This window comes from Aythya marila (genome assembly GCF_965140915.1).
Source record: "Aythya marila genome assembly, chromosome: 20".
Classification (NCBI taxonomy): Eukaryota; Metazoa; Chordata; class Aves; order Anseriformes; family Anatidae; genus Aythya; species Aythya marila.
The window spans coordinates 11,877,826-11,883,231 of record NC_139061.1 but is presented as its reverse complement, the minus strand read 5'-3'; positions in this window follow the sequence as shown (position 1 = coordinate 11,883,231).

Genomic DNA, 5,406 nt, shown 5'->3' with positions numbered 1-5,406 from the left:
GTATCAGGTTGCCTTCTGCCATGAAAAGCTAGAACTTTGATCTGGAAAGAATTGGAACTGCCTATGGAATGCTGTCAGACACAGGATCAGATAGCGATTTGTTAAGAGGATGACTGAGCCTCAATGTTATTTGAGATCAGTATTGAGGAAAACAAAGTTTGCAGCCATGGCAGCAACTGCTATCTCTTAAATGTTACCCTTGACAGGACTTGGTACTCTGAAGTGTTGCAGAGACTGTTAGCTCTGCTAGTCCTTTTTGAGACAAGTGAATGTGGCAGAAGAAGATGAAAGGCCTTGTACAAACTGGAGGATGGATGCTCCTTTTGATGCCTATGGACTGTGTTTGCACATATATCTGCAGGCATATGCCTGGTGCATGCATTCTGTTATTTCTCTGTGATCATTATTTTAGTGTTGTGATAATCCCTGGTGCCAAGCAGGGATGACACAGAAAAGTTGCCTGTCAGTTATGTTAAACACCTGGGGACTCTTGGCTTTTTGCCAGCACACAGTGATTGTTATCTTCATCTGTTTTCAAGTAAGTTTTGCAGAGAAGAAATAATGACTGAGAACATAACTCATTTTTAATATTAGTTAAGTTTACAATCCTTTAGTTGCTGAAGTCTTGTGAATGCCATCAGGATGTGAAACTCTTAATCTCTTTTTTGGAAGAGGAAGGATGGTAACACTTATCAAAGAGCAGAGAGGTCAGCTGAGACTTACAAAGTTACCAGATCATTGTGAGAGGAAAGGAAGCCTATCCCTCTTCTCAACTGGGCAGAACAACACTGCAATCAGTGGGCTGTGCTTCCCCCTACTTTCCTTACATCCATTTCATCCAAACCCCAACAGGTTTGGGGGGAATACCTTCTCTACTGATGGGAGTAAGCAGGCTTCTATTTTCAGACACTGGCTAGTACGACATGATACCACCCTTCCCTATAGAGGAGGAAATTCCAAAGGGTGGAATGTCGGAAGTCTTCTGAACAATATCGGCTTTTTTTTTTTTTTTTTTTCCTGCAATGCTTAATTATGGTGTCAAATGTAAAGTCATCAATGGTGCTGTCAGGGAAGATCTGGTCACAGAACCCAATAACATGTCCTAGCTACTGTGGAGTAGGAACCCATTTTTCTTTATATGAGCCTAGCTTTTTACAGAAGCCTTACAGCAAACAGAACTCACATCTACTTCATGTCACTGTGGTTTTGGTAGAAGTACATAAAGGACCATAAAGCTTCACTAGGCCCAAAGATTAAATAACTTGCCCAGTGACTGTTGAAAGGTCAGTGGCAAAGAGAAGACCAGAGCCCAGTGCCCAGACCCTGCTCCAGTTGCTCTGTTAACATGAATAAAAAGAGACTCAAGGAACTAAAATACTTAATAAAATAAACATAAAAACGACATTCAAGAGGGAAGCAAATCTAAAGTAAGGAAATATGATGTAATGACTTACTATACGCAGCTGGGTACAACTGATTTTAAGGGCTCTGCAGTTGACTGCAGCATGCCACATTGGTCTGTGAATGACACAGGCAAATCATATCAAGAGCACTCGGTCATATCACAGGTGAACTTGCCTTCTGCTAACAATCGTGTATCATGCAGTAGGTGCCTCTGGTCTTTAGTACATGTGTAGTTTTGTTTTGCACTTGTTTTTTGCATTGTATGTTAGATTTCTTGTATGCTGCAGGAGTACAGCAAAACTGAGTGAGGTACACATCCATGCAGAGGGTAGGTTTAAACATTAGAGAAATCTTTTGCTAAGGGATGATTGCCAAAAGGGACAGAGTTTATGACTTACTTTCTCTGGACTTAGACTCTTAAACAATAAATGCTTTTACAGTAGGCCTTTATATGGAGGCTTTCTCCAAAAGCAGGCATTTTGCAAGTCACTGGGAAATGCAGAGTCAGTAGGAAGATGCACAGCTGGCTGCCAAGATTAAAAAGCAAGCCACTTCTTTCTTCTGAGCTTTTCAAGTGTTCGCACACACTTGCCATCTGGCTGTGTTCATAGATCAGCTGTCTGTAGGAAGACTGATTCTGTAGAAATTGGTATATGCCGGTTCCTCTCTGAGTTTCTCTGTTTGCTAGTCCTTGTCAGGCTAAAGTGAAACATCTGTCAAAATTAGATAATTAATGTGACAGAAGTAGCAGTCCCTGAACTGAGTTCTCTTTGAGGTCAGCCTCTGTGCTTCTGCTTTGGCTCAGCAATGGCAGGAGAACAATGATCCAGAAATATTCTGAGGTATTCCTAATCAAAGGCAGGCAATGCAGACTTCTTAGTCTGTAAAGGGAATCCAGGCAGCTTTACCTTTGGCTTTTAGCTAAAGATAGTGCTTCCTTGCCAAGCAGAAAAGGCACAGTATAAGTAGTTAAATGTCTGTGGGCAACGCTGAATTTATTTTCACAGTCCAATTGTAGTGAGGGTGGAGTGTAGATGGGATAGATCCATGTGTACAAAAACTCTAGGTGCTTATTTAACAACACACATCACACAAATCTATTACTCATTCTACTCCCTGATCTTCTGTTTCATTTCAGCTTCTGTTTTGATTTCTTTACTCTATTGTTGCTTTCAGTACCAAGAGCCTGAGAATCCTGCTTTATTCTTATCACTCTTGGTAGTGATAGCAAAGAGATGGTCTTAGTCTCTTCACAAGGAGAATTTTGGCTAGCAGGAGTGCAGAGGTTTCCAGTACCAGGGCAGTCCAGCATCTATCATTCCCAAAGGCACAGTCTCAGCTATATGCTGTAGATAAAGTAGTCTATATCTATGACTGGGAGCTGGTTAGGCCATGCAAGGATGTAGGAGTTGCCAGGTTGGATCAGATTTGAGATCCAACGAGTTCAGTGTTCTGTCTCTAATTGGAGACAGAATCCAATGCTTTACATGCAAGAGTACTGGTTATGTGGAATTGTTCCTCCACTTCAACCAGAAAGAGGATTGGATCCTAGGGAGTTGAGTGTTTTCCTGCATTCTAAAGGCTTCTGATTGTCCCTAGCTAGACAGACATTTGATCTCTTCCTAGTCCCTAAGAACCAGTGATTGGTTGGAAGTACGAGATCCATTACCGGAAAGAAGCCTATTTGAACTATGGTTAGATGTTGCTCTCTTGGCTGTAACTGTAGCCAAAAGGGAGGTTAACTGGTCTTCAGTTACTGGAAAAGTTTGATGGAATACACAGTGTATTTGTTCTGTTGATTATTTGTTTAACTTGGGTTGTTTGCTCTAGCTGTGAAAAGGCAATTACCATTCCTGCTGTCCCATTCATCATGGAATTGCTAAATGGTGAGCTTGTCCTTTCATGCAATTTGTAGAGAGAAGAGGGTGATCCTTTGTAGTCTGAGTCCTGAACTGGGTAGCTGTCAGAGGGTGCAGGAAGACTAGAAGCTTTTCCTTTCTCACAGACACGTGCACACACTACATGCATAGACAATGTTAACACCAAAATAGATCCATCAAATGACAGTACAGCCCACTGGCAGGAAGAGACTTCCTCTGCACAGACACAAGCCAAACACTAAGGAGATGGGAACAGCAGAGGTATAACACGAATTATTTTGCAGTTGCTCTAAAACTCTTGTTCTTTTAAAACAGGTCACTGAAACATTCTTTTTATCTGTGCAACTATTCTATCTACCCATGTTAATGCTAGGGCAAAATGTTAATGCTAGGCCAAAAAAAGGCCTTAGATTTTACATAAGAATTGAGCTTGTGAGGTGATTGCCAGAGCAAGCACTTTAGACTCTTGATGGCAGAGAACAAAGTCTTTGGTTACTTTACAGAATTTAAGGAAATAATTTCAAGCATTTGAGGAGGAGGGGAAGGAAGAAAGGATGGAGGGGAGAAGGAAAAAATGAGAAGAGAGGAAGAGGCAGACTTGTTCTGGGAAGCAAAGTACCACAGGAGCTAAATGGCTTCTGATCCAGTCAGATAAAGGGAGCAGATAACTCTGTGAGAACAAAAAATAAAGATACGGAAAACATGAGTGTGGCCAGAGCTGGTGACAGTATTGTTTTCTAACACCTTGCTGAAAGCAACATTCCTACACAGAAAACATTTCTCACACCAGTTGATACCTGTTAGAGAAAACAGCTGTTGTCCTGCTACTTTTCTGGAGGAAAGCATGTATTTATTCTTTCAAGATGGGGACAGTTTCCCTGCTGGCATCAACCCTGCAGCCCTATTACTTTATGAAACTTTGCCAGCCTGGTGAGAGCCATGCCTGTGGTTGGAAGTTACTGGGCAATGAGATAAGATACAAATTTGCTGTGTTAACTATTCTGCATACTTTGTGCAGTGTGAGACTGAGGAATTAACTCGATTTAGGGTTAACTGCATGCAAAGAACTAGCTGCTCACTTCTGTCCAACAGAAGTGGTCTTCCTTTCCCAATTGCTGCTCTGAGTGCTGTCCAGTTCTTTCCCTCCCTTTCCATTGGCTTCAGGAAGACTCTTCTGACCATGTTCTAGGCTGGCTCAGCTCATCGGCCCAGAAGAGAGCAAATCCATTTCTTTATGTGGATTAATTTTTCTGATGGATTAACGAATTGAATCAGCTCAGGCAGTGTTCTGATGGGCCTGGAACTGTTGTGACATGAGCAGTGGGAGTGAGGATGTTAACAGGGGAGATGACTATCTTAGCCACAGTAGGCTGTTAGGTCAGCTCAGCTGTATCATCTCTCTCAGTCCCATAAGAGTCTGTATAAGGCACAGATGCAGAATATGCCATACACTGCACATTCATGACCTCTCTTACTCTAAATGAACTTTGTTTTAAGCAGGAGTTCTTTCATTTGAGAAGGGTGTGCTATTCTGACCAAATTGTAGGGGAGGATTATAAAATTTTATTTTATTAAAAAAATATATATATATGATTCCTAGATACATTTGCATCATATTGCTCTTTCATTGTCTTCCTTGTGTTGTCAGGTACTTCAAAGGCAGAGGAAGAAGGCTGCTATATTATGTGTATTCTGCAAAGGAATAAAGCCCATCCAACCTTTCCTCACTTGTGCTGGCGACCATTTAGGTCTGTTTACTTCGGCATCAGCACCCAGGCAACTGGGGAAAGATGAAACCGATCCCAGCATTGCCCCGCCCGTTCTCCCGCCCCGTTTCGCTGTTCCCTGCTGAAGTTGCATGCCGTCCTCCCACAGTGCAAACGCGGAGCGGGGCGGTCCCGGGCAGCATCTCCGCTCCCGGTCTCGCTGCCTCCGTGCCCTGCTGCTGCGTGGCGCTTCCGAGGCGCCCCCCGTCGGGCGCGGCGCGGGCTCCGTCCGGCTTCACCTCCGCAGCACGGGCACAGGGGCAGGGCGGAGCGGGGATCGGGCTTAAGGCGTCGGGAAGCTCCTGCGCGCTCCCCGAGGGGAGGAGCGGGCGGCGGCGGGAGAGGTGTTGGCCGGG